We start from the raw sequence: 15,151 nt of genomic DNA on the forward strand, positions 1-15,151 counted from the left end.
CTTCACATTCTTGAAGGTCACTTCCTTCATCCAATTTTCCTAATTTCTTACTTCCTTGTCTCCTCAATCTATCCGCGTCTCATTATTTATCCTTCGAACTATCTCAAGGTTTCCTCGAATCCTCCCAACTTACAGGGGATAAAATATATGTATCTCTTATGCCTTCAACCATCAATTTTTAACTCATGGTGAATCACCCTCATCGTGACGATTACATACTTTTCTATTTCTATTGCTACGAGTCTTTAGGGTTTCCTCCTACCCAACTCCTTTATCATTCCTCAAACTCTATTGCCTTTATATTCCTTTCCACTTCAGTTTCTTTTTATTTTCCTTTCTCTTATCATTATTTCATGAACCAACACAACATAAGCATTGATTTCAAATATCCTGTCATTCTGGATTCGTGTCCTCAGAACGAATCTCGATAACTTTTACAACTTAGATTCATAATTCATCATACTCGTCTGCCTTTGTTCTGGCTCTAAAGCTTTTACACTATCTCCATAACCTTGGGAATTACTTTCCTGAAAACAATTGACTGATCTTAAATCAGTTTATTATAATCTCTTGTTTCGTGCCTTCTTTGGCCTTTCACCAGCGGGTGGTCTCTCTCTTAGGAGGGTAAGTGATAAAAACAGTCTTTTATGGTTCGTCAATCATTTAAAATCTCAAATGATTCCTCTATTTCCTTTAGCCAGGCTCTTGCCTCGGCTGGGCCAGCTTGTTCCTTGGAACTCTAAGAGCTTAGCGACTTAGAGGTCCTGAAAGAATTTGCCACTACATTGTTTCCCCGAAGGTGGTGGTTGGGAATAAAGTATAAGTTCTGTTTAGACAGGTCCATGAATTTCCGTATTGGAGTACCGTCTCGGGTCTCCCTATCTCGCTCGACTTCTGTTTTCTCAGTCTAAATATTTCTTCCTACTCCCCATAATTGGGGTCATCTTTAAATTTAAAATCCTCATTTTCCACTTTATTATATTATGGGTTCCTTATATCTTAATTGCGACCTCCCTGATTATCACATTCAAGGTTTGCCCCTAATCTTATTCCTTGCGGGGGCATATTACTTGGAAAATTTTTGAGAATCTCTGGATATTTGTCTTACTTACTTTGCTTAAGTCTTTCCCTCGTTCAGTCCTTGCACGATTGCAAATTATGAATTCTCAAGTTCGATAAACTTCATGACACTCTCTTAAGTGTTAATAGTGCAATTAACAATGTGATCTTATCACAAACACACTGATCTGAACTGAAATTAACGAATATATACATAACCATTTGTTCGAGGGTACAACAACTGAACATATTAAAGAGAATTACATCATTTGATCTGATCGCTTCTATCCAAAAGTACTACCATAGATAATCATCTAGTCATTAAAACTAATCATCCATAACTTAGGCTAATCCTCCAAAAGCGGTGCTGCATGAAATTCTTGTCAGATTGCTCAGACTCTGCACACTATTATGGATCAAGAAATGCGGGCACGCACAACATCCCTAACCTGCTCCATTAATGCGGTGATGAGGTCCAAGATAGTTGCAAGTAGAGCTGGATCAATCTGACCCTCAAGATGGCCTCTAGCTGTAACACGGGTGGTAGCCTCAATCCTGTCCATGCTATGAGCTAATCCTGCCGGAAGTACCCCGCCCTCAATTCTTGGTGCAGTAAGTCGATCCAACAGATCACTCCTAACATTACGGGCCTCAGACAGGCCACCCAGGGTCATTGGATAATCAGCGATAAGAGAAGCCTGAGTGGTAGCATCTAGCAGTCCCTAGGGTGCAGGTGGCGCAGACCCAGGAGATCCAAACGGATAACCAAGCACGGTATCAGGTGACAATGGTGCAGGAGATAAAGGTGGTATTTTCTCAGTAGGTGCTGGGCTCTGTACCGGGGATGGAACAGGAATTGGTGGAGCCTCATGGATGTCTACAGGAACCTCTGGAAGAGGGTCTGATACTGGTATAATTGGTGTCGTGGAAGGCCCCACTCCTTCTGCCCTCATTAACCTTTGTGCCCTTGGTAACTCTTCATCCTCCAGTGCCACCCTCGCGGCCATTCTTGCTCTGGTAGTCGCCCTGACTACGGTCATCGATTCCTCAGCGGTCCTCTCTTCATTCTCATCAGGATCCTCCATGAGATCCTCCTCAGCCACAATCCTTTCCGGAATAACATCCTCAACCCCAACATTCTCAATATGAATCTCATCTGGTTCCTCATTAGGGTACTCTATCGGATTCACAATTTGATCTCCAAATTGTAATAAAATATCCTCATGCTGATGCTCCTGAACCTCAGGGTTCGCTGCCCCGCTGCCCTATACGAGAACGAACTATGTTACTATCACGATATTTATAAGGGTTCCCGTAAGGGTTTTAACTGTCAATACTACGTTAGGTAGCCCAACTATGAACTTGGCAAGAGTTCTTATTATCTTAGTGAACTTATTATCTTAACATCACATCATCTCTGAGGTTTTTAACGCTTGGTTCTGATACTACTTCTGTAACACCCCCAAATCCGGGGTCGGGGATCCGGGTTGTCACGAGTTCCATTTCCCTTAATAACACCCAATCTTAATAAATAATCAACTACTCTGTACTGTGACCCCACAATAAACACACACACCACAAGTTATAGTCTCAGAGATGAATATCCAAAAAAACACAAGTTCTTATATTCCACAATTATAAACCGTTACACCTTAAAAGGGTTCTGAATAAATTTACATATTCCTTGCCATTATTACAATTCATATTATACATAAGTCTGGTTCATCAATAGTTGAAAACCTAGCCTATTGGTAGCTCCTACCTCAGCTACGGCGGCATCAATGCTTCCACAAGACTGCAGAACGTTTTCTAACCGCTTGCGAATCGGGAGCTTGGTCCTGTTCATCTTTTCTATCTGTTGTTGTGTGATGAAAGAAGAAAGCAAGGGTGAGCAGCAAGCCCACCAAAATAATATGTATAATGATTAACAATATATGAGCCTTCTCATAGTACTCATGAAAGTCTTGGTCAAAAGAAATGAACCAAGTTTGATATCTTAATGCGATGAAGTCGCAAAATATTCTGTATATATACATATATAATTTTCACAATCTTTGAAATCCTCTGACATGTATTATATACACAGAGTTCCAGTTTATAACTGTATAAAAAAATATCGTTGCAAGGTGATCTCATATATCTATCCTTGTCTCAACATTTTTCTGAAAATCTTTGACATGCACAAGATAACCATTTACTAGATATAAGTTTAAAAGATGAAGTTAGAAGATACTCCAATATACTTATATCCGAATACTACTTGAACTACCACCGTTCAAGTTATAATCAGTTTCAAAAGTTCATCACCCAGATGAGACTACAAGATAAGACTTGAATAGATTCAATCCTTGAAATATCATTATAAATAATGAAGTTACGAGATGCTTCATTAAGTCCCGATATATAAATATATTCATATATATCTCCCATACATTTCCTGAAAACTTCTGTCATGTAAAGTATGAACAGAGTTGCAATATTCAATAAATTTGGAAAGGAAAGAATTTTGGCATAAACCCGATATCTTGCTGATCAGGCAAAGATACCAATAAGTAACCTTTTTCTACTAGTAGATGGATGAATCCCCCACCGGTCATCACCCTGGTCGTATTAGGACCTTGTGCTGGACCGCCACCCGGCCTCTTACGCGTTGATGGACTGCCACCCAGCCACTTACACTTTGATAGACCGTACCCCGGCCTGTCGCTTATGCCGACTCAATTAGATGGGCTTACTTCCCGAACATTGGGCAAGTAATCAATTCATTCATCAAAACAGCAACCTCGTTGCGAATATAAAATACACCACAGAGCCGGATCCCTTAGATTTTTGAGCGAGTATTCAAGTCCCCTTAAAATGGAAGATCTTGAATTTGAAAACAAGTTTTGGGATCCGCTCTACCTTTTAAAATCATTTTGAAGACTCGAAAACATTTTTAAGAATGTTTGTAGTACTGCTGATTTATTAAAATAAATCAGTCCCAATATATTTAGAAAATATCTGAATATTATTATTTAAATAATATTCCCATAAAGAATAATCTTTATAAAAATAATTGAAGTAGAAGTTTTAAAACTCATACTTGAAATGGATATTAAATAACCAAAGATATACTTATACGAAAGTATAATCTTTATTTGAATAATCGAAAATAAGTTTGATTATCGACACCTTATTCTTTAATAAAATAAAGAATATATTTCAGTAAATAATCCGAGTCATAGGTCCTTAAATGAATATTCAAATAATATTAAATAAATAAGATAAAGTGAGTCATAAGTCCTCGAATGAATATTTAAGTAATATTCATTAAATAATATAAAGGAGTCATAAATCCTCGAATGAATATTCAAGTAATATTCATTAAATAAAATAAAAGGAGTCATAAATCCTTGAATGAATATTCAAGTAATATTTATTAAATAAAATAAAATTATCGAATAAACCTTATTCGATCAATAGTTTTGAAAACTATATCCATATATATATAAATATATATATATAATATACACGGGAACATCGACTCCCGGTTTAGAAATATGTTCACCTTTTGCTCCCCTATACTAAGGGTATACTCAAATACCGTTTATCTCTAGCATAGGTATTATGCAACTATAAGCATTTGAACCAACAGATATATAAATCAAGAATATGAAACAGGCATGCATATATACCATATCACATGCTACAATATATCGCAAGAATTTGCTAATAACAAATATGCATTTATCGCAAGATCATGCATATACACATATACATCACAACAACAGTTATACGGGTAGAAAACTTGCCTGAGCGACTGGGGGTTACAAATGGCTCGGGACGAGTCTGGTAACCTATAACAACATATAAGTTGGAATTAAACCAAAGTCACTTGTAAATCTATACTTTAACCAATTTAGACTCTAACGCTCGCTTTGCGCTTAATGATTCTCTTAAGTCGCTCGAGTACCCCCGGCTCCACCATTTTTAATAAATTAACCATTAAGAGTTTTAAGGCGATTCTTTCGCAAGTGTCTTACCAACTGCCTATTACACCTTAAATAATTGTTTCTTACCCCAATTAGTCATTTAAGGTCCTTAACCAAGGTTTCAAAGTAAGGCGAGGGGTAATGGTTCGGTCGTTTCTCCTAAACCGTACATCGGAATCAAACGAACTACATATCAAAACGAAGCTCGTAACATGAACTATCTAATCATGGCAATGATCAAAACCTAGCAGGGAGTTCTCGGGTCCTAATGTTATGAACAAAAGCAGTCTAAAGTAAATCGAACATTACGACGGCTATGTTTACGCGATTTCCCAAATTTATATCATTCCAAAACAACCACCAATCAATCCCAATTCATTCATACAACCAACATCCATCCAAAACACACTACAACAGTCCCAACACCTCAAGTTCTTCCAATTTATGTTATTCTCATAATGAATTTAAACTATACTTAATTCCTTTAACAAATCAACAAGATTCAACATTCATTTCACTACCACTCCAACCCAAACTCTAAACAAACAAGCTTCATATTTCACATATACTATATCAATCATAACCATTCCTAAATACTCAAAACTAAAGCTAGGGTTTGGAGTTTATACCTTCTTAAAGCTTCTTAACACAACACAAGAGCTTTGAATGCCTAAAGAACCTTGATCCTTGCTTGTATAACCTTAAACTTTCATAAAATTCAAGAAAACTAAAGTTATTTCTTTGAAAGTTACTATTCACCATCTTCTTCCTTGAATTATTGGAAGAGATTGTGAAGGAATTTGAAGCTTAAATTCATGGAATAGCTATATCTATGCATAAGGAGTACTAGATAATTATCTTACCAATTAAGGAAGCTTGGAACTTGAACTTTGAAAATCTTCTTCTTGAAAATGGGGAAAAGCCGAGAGCAAGCTTGGAAGAAAGAGATGATTTTGTGTTTTTGCTTTGATTTGTTTTTGGTTGGTTGTTTTTTATTAGATTTTGGTTAATTACCTTAATAACCTTGAACTTTGTGTGGTTATCATTCATCTACACCTCCTTCCCTCCTATGTCATGCTTACATCACCTTATTGTGTCATCATCTCTTACTTGCCCTCTTCTCATTGGTTGGATGACCTCATCATACCTAACCTCCTTGATTAACTTCCTAATTGTTTGCCTAATGACCGCTGATCTGTTATACGGTTCGCTTAACTTTCGTTTTCGTTTATCGTTTGAGGGATCATACCCGGGATCTTATTACTTGGGTTTCCTTAACCCTTCTCAATACATTATAATCCTTTTATGATCCTCTCTTATAATCCTTTAATTTAAATCCTTTTTATCCTGTTACCTTATACTCAATTCTTCCCGTATCTAGTGGATTTCCGGGAAAAATCAAAGTGTTCGGATTTGGATTCTGACGATCTTTACATACACTTATATCCCATATAAAGTACTAATAAGATCTCAGAAGATCAATAAAAGAACCCCTACATAGTGTGGTATGAAAAGTTTTCTCATTCAGCAAAAACACTATTCATAAGGGTTACAAAAAGTTCAAAATTTTGGGGGTTATTACATGAGGACCTCTCTCTATACAGTCCACATAAGCCTCATCTTGGGAAAGAAGATGTAGGTGCAACTTCACCTTCCAGTGGTGATAGTTGTCTTTGTCCAGAAATAGAATTTTAACTCCATCATCCTTTTTGTTCATCTTGTTGTTTGTTGTGATCTTTACACTCTTTGTACTTCAAGAGCTTGCTCTGATACCAATTGTTATTCCCTAACAATACAACAAGAACTACAGAAGGGGGTTGAATGTAATTCTGGCTACTTTTTCTTGATTTTGAAATGTTCTAACTTAATACATATAATAGTGTTTGATTAGCAATGGTGTGGAATAAAAGAGAGATAGAAATCAAAACACTAAGTAATAAAAACACAAGCTTTTAAAACTTTATGGTGGATTTGAAAGTATTTACCAGAGAGATATATATATATATTTCAAATTGAGAACTATGTGAAGCTTTGAATAACTCACAGCTACTTACAAGTTTGAACAACTAAACTTCAGAGAAATGCTTACAGAATACAGCTTGATATGTTTCTCTGGAAAATGTATTTGCTTAGTTAATTGTTCTACTTGTTTCCCTTGGTTTATATATCAGCAAGTTTACATGACAATAAGACAAGATAATTAAATAAAACATATCTAGTCTAACTCCATGCCGCTTCACTATTCTATTCCATCATCTTTGAATATCTTCACAATTGCATGGAAATGGTAATATTTCTTTGTTCTCAAATTCATGCTTAACAGGCCGCCATATTCCTTTTGCAAACACCCAATGCATGTGACTGTGTTGTCACTGTCAATAGTTATTTGAATTTGATCATCCCTCGGGACTATATTTGTCATCCGTCGGAAGCTATGTTGATCATCCGTCGGGAGTCTTGTAGATCATCTGTCGGGAATCTATCTGCCACTTGACTCTATTTCACTTATACAAAATTACAAGACATCTCATATTTACAATTAGTCAACCTATTTTGCATATCAATCTAGTAGTCAACATGACTTAGAGAACCCTACACAATCTACTTGACTAATACATATTGTTTGCAGAAATGTGCTACAATACTTATTTGTTACATAAGCTACTCACTCGATGGATGTCAATTTGTCATTCGTCGGGACTATAAAGTTCATCCATCGGGACTATATTAGATCATCCATCGAGTGCTACAAATTTCACTAAGTTAAATCTACCAAGGTGTTTTATTTAACTTATCATCAAGTTCACAACATATTCCTAACAAGCTGGAAGCAACTATAAAAGAAATGATCTTGTGGTTAGATAATATGACTGCATTTAAGAAGCAGTTCTGATTAATATATGTAACATCAAGAATATTATGAGATATATTCAGCACTGGGAGCTCTGTGTCAAGATGGAGTGGTACAAGGGAAGAACCGGAACTTGATTAAAGCAATAGGGACAAAGTCAAGCTAATCAAGACCTTCTAAATACTAAAGGGTTGAAGCAGTCAATACAGTTTACTACAAATAAGATCAGGCCTTGATCAGGATGTATACATGAAGACCACTAATGAGTTAATGGCCAACAGAAGCAAACACTGGATAACCTGAAAGTGTTTGGAGAGAATGTTCTATAGAAGCAAATAATAAAATGTTTTCAGTTGTTTGAAGATCTTGGCATTTGCAGCTAAGACTTGTAAGGATATTCTTCATGGCTACTCAGTGGAGTCTACAACCTACAGGGTGGTTGTGGTTGATCAACAGAAGATTATTGAAAGCCTAAATGCATAATTCAACAACTTCATGATCCAACCTGTTAAATTGAGAAATTAATAGTATGGATAATTCATATCCAAGGAATGGAATGGCAGTGTAATACACAACTCATTATTTCAATGAAGTCAGTCAGCAAGGGTAAGGATTTTCAGGAAATTCCAGCAACATCTTAGGGGGAGCAATAAAAGGATCAACTAGTCAAACATAACACCACATTGAAAATTAGAGGACACTAAAGAACATATCTGCTGAGACAAAGGGTTTGATGTTAATATTATTCCCAGAGTCTAGTTCTTAAGTGATTCAGATGGTGGTGGAGTAATGATTAGCAAGCCTACTGAGTCTGAATGATTAATTCTCTAGTTTTCTATCTGAAGAAGAAACTAAGAAATTTATAGAAGATCTGGTAGATCCGGATTGATTGGGTGATTGCAAAGCAAGATGAACTCAATCAGTCAGTAAGCAGATTGTAAGGAAGCTGGTATCCAAACCAAATGACAATTTTGTATGTGGTACAAGGATAACCAGAAGTCAAACTGGATGACAATGGCATTGTTATGAGGGACAAGGCCAAACTGGATGCTAGGTTATTATCAAGAAGAAGAATCTGACAGAAAGCACCAGTGACGAGACTTGAGGATATTACGACATATTACACACCTGATGCACATTCAAACCTGGAATTGGACTCTAGTAGATGTGTACAAGTGTACTCCTAGTTGGTGATTCAGAAGGGGAAGTTAATGAACAACAGTTCTTGGACTTTGCAGTTGTAGATCTATTGGACTATGTATATCTCTTCTTCACAAGCTCACTTCAGGATTGGTATGAACTAGTATACTACTCAAGAAATCGTCAAAGACACGCTATGGTACTATAACTGAAGTTATAGTTAAATATGAATTAGTAGAGTCGTCATATTTATAACTCTCTTATCACAAGGCATAAATATAATGTTATATACGTGCAGTGGTATAATGATAATGTTATATGTTGGTCTACTAACAAAAACTTGTGCAAGATTATTTGTTAAGTAATTACAGAGTATGTATGGAGGAGTGTGTTGGAAAGGTTACTATTCTATTTGGAATTACTGCAAGCAAGCCAAAAGAATATTTCTTTTAGAGGCTCAAGTAAACCAAAAGAATGATGGCAATACAAGTAAGTTAAGGATCTTTTGAAGATACAAAATTTGGAAGATTCTGAATATGCCAAGACTACTAACCAACAAGAACCACTAAAGCTTGATCAGTACAACTCAGATTACGCAGGTTGTAAGAAAGACAGAAGAAGCATCTCTGAAGCTGTCAGCTTAAGTGACAGGAGAAGCATCTCGGGAAGCTGTCAACTTCATGGAAGAAGATTGATTTCTTGTTATGATAAGAAACAATTTCAAATCCAACAACTCTGTGGAACACTCTATGACAAGGCACCTTGACATCAGGTATCATTTATTTCGAGAGCATGTCTTTTAGTCAAAGAGTCACTTGCAGAAACACTTATTAAATCACTTGTTAAAATTAATCCTTCAAGACTGGTTTGTAAGTGTGGGATATCATTTATTGCACATTAGTTGGAAATCCCATCTATAAGGAATTATTAACATAATTTCACAAGTATTAAATCTTTAATATTTAAAGGACTTTTGAATTTATTAGTAATCCAGTACCTCGTACTTAGTGCTACTATCTTGATTATCATGATTGCAATATCATATACATTTGTGGTAGTTAAGTATTATAGCATTAAGTCCTAATATAATTTTAATTGATTTAAATTATGATGGTAGACAATTCCATTTCAGATCAGTCTCATAATTAAAGTTTTACTAAAATAATATACAGCATAGTTATTTGTATCTTGTACAAATAATTGTGATACTTTTAGTATTAGTGATATTATTTAGAATTTTTGTTCTAAGTAATCAATGCTTATTTCTAAAATCACTAATATTGAAATTTGAAGTATTTTCTAAGTTATGTGTATAAAACTCTCAATATTTTATATGCTTAGAAAGTATTTCTAAATTTACTAATTATCTAGAGAGTGATTGTCATGTATATAATTCATATATCCTATTGGTGATTATTCAAGAAAAATTATAAATATTTTAATGCAAGTATCTAAATCATAGATATTTAGTATTTATTTATTTAATATTTATTTTGGTAGTTTAGATTATGGAAATTGAAGCAATTCAATGATTTTATTTGCTCCATAATTCAAACGAACTTAAAATAAATAAGCAACATGATTGATTATAACTAAATACATTAACAATTGATATCTAGTACATTAATTGTAACTAAACTATTATAGAATAATTATGAGATTTTGGATTTAGTGAATTTAGTAGTGTTTACATTTCAAGAATTCACTGAAATCAGAACATGATTGTAGCATGATTAGTTCACTACACATAAAACGCCTATTGTAACATTAAAAAAGTGTTGCAGCAGGGGATAAATATGTTGCTCTTGCCCAATTTATAAGCTAAGGTAACATTTTATTAAAGATAGGTTTTTCAATGTTGCCTTAGGGGTCTAAGGTAACTCATCACATTTTATGTTACTATAGCTTGCTAATGCAACTAAAGGAGAGATCAGTTGTAACTTAATTTTTATTTCACCTTAGAGTTTTAAAATATTCTTAAAAAGTGGGCCCCACGGTGTTGAGCTGTCTTGATGACATGGCAAGTGGGCCCATAGAACCTAATGTAACACTTTGAAAAGTAGTTGTAACATTATAACTAGCCTGATGAAATGTTTTAAACATACTATGGTAACAGTTTAGGAGGTTAATGTAACACCTTAGCACAAAAAGATTGAAATACTTATTCTGTAAACTGAAGAATTCCAATTATACAATTTCATAACTGCAAAATAATGCATCCAACCAAAACATTAAACATCCAAATATACAACCAAATTAAACGTCCAAACTAACTATAAGCTAGTTCACATTTTTTACTTAACAACCAAAGATTATAAATTTTAAAGAGTACTACTAGAAGTTAATACTTGAATTTGCTTCACTTTCTCCTCGACTCCACCATCTAGGCCTTTCCCTTTTTATACACTTGAAGATTTCTCTTGTAAGTCTTCTTTGTTCCCTGAAATATTAACTAAGTTATTTTCAAGCAAAAAATCGAACCAGCAAATTTTGAATACCAAATCAAAAGGCCTGTAAGGAACTATTATTCAGTTGTTGTAAAAGAATTAGGGCTTACTTAGAACGACTTATAATACTAATCTGAAAATTAAAGAAGAAATATAATTCTATAGAACTTTTTATGTGAGAGTTTACAATTTTTAAAAAAATGGAAAAATGAGTTAAAAAATCGTTTATATGGTCATTAAGGAAAAAGGGATAGAATCATTTTTAAAATTATCTTCTCATAAAGACATAAAATAACTAACAATAATCAACAAAAAGCATCATTTATAAACAACAAAAAAGAACAGAACAAACATTTGGGTAACGTGGCTTATTTATTTCGCAGACAGCTTAACATAGAAGTGGATATACAATAATGACAACATTAATGTTTTAGCCTCTTTTACTACTGTAAACAGTTGAACCAAACATATTGTGTATACATATCTAAATTCGATACCTCTGACAATATTAAACACATTAATTTCATAAAAACATATGTATTAGCATAAATTGTATGCATGTGTTATTATAAGCTGAAATGGTTTGAAGCATAATCAGAATGTAGAAACAGAGAAAGCAGGTGTTAATAGAGTGATTTACCGACACTTAAAAACTTACCAATCACGCTCCATTGCATATCATCTCCTTAATAGTACTTCAGGGGTAATGTAGTCTAGTATTCCTTAAGAGAGCATCATTGTACCTTTCCAATGGCAGCAGTGGTGTTGCCAGCAGCGTTAAGGGCATCAGTCCTTTCACGAATCCTGTGACTCATGCCTGCCATCTCATCTATGCCTCCGACATTATCACTGATAGGACCGTATACATCAATAGCCAGTCCAGTGGCAATTGTACTCAGCATACCAAGTGCAGCTATGGCAATACCATACATGGTAGCAAAGTTAAAACTAACAAAAATACTTAACAGAAGCTAAAACCATACCGGCAATTTGTCTAAACTTCTCATAGGAATCCCAGAACACAAACTGCCATGGACCAAGCCTTGCCCCTGTTGGAATGAACCCCTTCCAGAGTGCTTTAAATCCTTCAACTTTCTCCGTCTTCGCAAGACAATCATAAGAATTTTATACATAATCTTTCCTTCTTCACCTGCAGCCTGATTCATCATTCTTGTCTTCACAATATCAGCAGGACAACTGAGAGTGGCTGCTGAAAGGCTTGCCATGACAGAGGCTAAAGTGTGGGCATTTATGTTATCATTAGCAATTTGGTGGCCGATGACAAAATGTTTTGCTTTATCGTAGCACGCTAGTTCCTCCATGTTTACCAAAAATGCTCTTTGAACATTGGGAAAGACCCATTTCCAAAGTCCTATTACGCCTTTTGTCCGGATTATCTTGCCTAAAGCATCATATGGGCCAGAGTACCTCGGTTGTTGACCTTGGCTAGCCAACCGACCATCTACTTGCATTCTCACTTTAAAAAGATCAGCAGGGCTAGTAAATACCTATTCTGTTAGTGCTAAGTCAGAATCCAACATCATCCAAATACTTCTGTAAAACTAAACTAACTATACGTAGAACATTCAAATATAGAGAAAATTAATTCACTAATAGTTAGTTATTTAGTGCAATCAATCTTGGCATTTGATTTAACCTTAATCTTGGCATTTGATATTTTAGTGAAAAAATATCTAACCTTAATCTCGGCATTTGATCTACTTAAATATAACTAGCTCAAGTGCAAAATGATTGGGAACTCGGAGATCTGCAAAAGTAAAAGAATGTTATGTTAAAACCATTCCTCGAAAAAATAAAAAAATAAAATAGAGAATGCAAGTGAACAAATACATATACAAATTTAATCACATACAAATATAGAATGGTTAGCTTTCTTTTTCCATTTAAATATTGTTGATATAAAATTAAAGAATAACAATATCTACCTCGAACTTTATAACATGCTTTGCATTATTTATAATTCCTGAAATATAGCACAGTTAGTTACTTCATTGTCAACACTCATGAATTTTACAGAAACATAACAGACTACCATACCTTGGACCACATTTGAGGCTAGCATTGGAATGTAGATGCCAGCATATGACTCGCCAGCAATGTAAAATAAATTATTCACAAACTCCGGGTATTGCTCAAACCACTGATTTCGACATATAATTTATAGTAAGAATCATTTAAATTTATATTATAGACTTAGGTAGGCAAATAATTGACTTCTTTTAAGACAGTTCTATGTACTGTGCAACACATGCTTGTTGTTAATATAGTCAAATAAATAAAACCAACACAGTATAAAACCTTGAGTAGAAAACTATGAGTGTCTTTAGATGTTTGTATGCTTGTTTGTTAATATATGTCATACATCCACTAGCTAAAGAGCAAACCCTCACAAAGAAGAAATGAGGTCCCTGGATCAACACCAATGAAGATAGCATGGCATATGCAAGGACCGTTCCAAGGCACATCTTCCCTCAAGGTTTCAAGATTACGCCCAAACAAGATATAAGGGCAAAAGAGTCATTAGAGAATTAGTGGATTGAAATGATAAAATAAATAAAACACACACACACACATATACCCACACACACACACATATACACACACACATATATATATATATATATATATATATATATATATATATAAAGATACCCTGGCGATTAGCACAAGAAGAATGAGTGGCGGTTTTCTTCAAAGCTTGCCCATGAATTCCAAAACTTCTACAATCTATTAATGTAAAGCCCTGATTTTACCACAAACTACAAACCCTAATTGAATTTGGGAATGAAAAGTCCCAATTGAAACCAATTGAAAATAAAAATAGAAGAGCGAGTGAAGATTAACAGAAGAGTTCACAAATTTAAGAGAAGAGAAGATTTGATTAGAAGGGAGAAAGGCCATAGAGTTTGGAGGGGTTATCCAAACATATGTGAGAGATAGTCTGAGAGAGAGAGAGGAGAGGGTGGGAGGAAGTACTGAAGTGTCTGAAAATATGGGCGGTCTTTTAGACCAAAATTTAGGCGGTTGTTTAAAAAAATTGGGCGCTTCTAAAATTTTCGTGTCTAAAAATTTGCATACAATTTTTTTATATATTATTATTACTAGTATTATAAATAAATTTTTACGTTATTTTAGAAAAGAGCAATAAATATATATATTTTTCACGTTTAAAAATTCTTAGATTTACAGTTTTATATATATATAAATGATTATTACTTTTGAAATGATTATTTTGATTTTTTTTAATTTTTCTGAATAAATATTCGTGTATCATATATCTCGTTATTTAAATTTTAATATCACATTGAATTTTTTTTAATGAATTAAAATTAATATTTAATCTCTTAAGGAGATATAGAGTATTTATATTTTAATACTCTAAGGTAACACCTTGACAAATATCTTGGAAGCTGTAACACTTTGCAGCTAATGCAACACCTTGTCTTTGGCTAAAGTAACATAAAAAATACAATATTAAATTAGCTCATAACTACCATATCTAAGGTAACATATTAGGTAACATTCTTTAGGGAGGGGGTTACGATAGGTCATCTATGGCGTAGTGGTTGTATGCTAAATTTTGACTTATATCAGTTAATGATATTTAGTTAAGAGTTTAACTATGAACTAACTGTGAAGTATTAGTATTTGTGGCATTACTT

General features: G+C 34.3%; 1 pseudogene; it reads right to left on the bottom strand.

Moving 5' to 3' along the window:
- Positions 1-11,376: 11,376 nt before the first annotated feature.
- Positions 11,377-13,739, bottom strand: LOC141673676 (mitochondrial uncoupling protein 3-like; annotated as a pseudogene).
- Between the last annotated feature and the right edge of the window lie 1,412 nt (positions 13,740-15,151).

The sequence above is a fragment of the Apium graveolens genome, chromosome 7, assembly GCF_009905375.1.
Source record: "Apium graveolens cultivar Ventura chromosome 7, ASM990537v1, whole genome shotgun sequence".
NCBI classification, from domain to species: Eukaryota; Viridiplantae; Streptophyta; class Magnoliopsida; order Apiales; family Apiaceae; genus Apium; species Apium graveolens.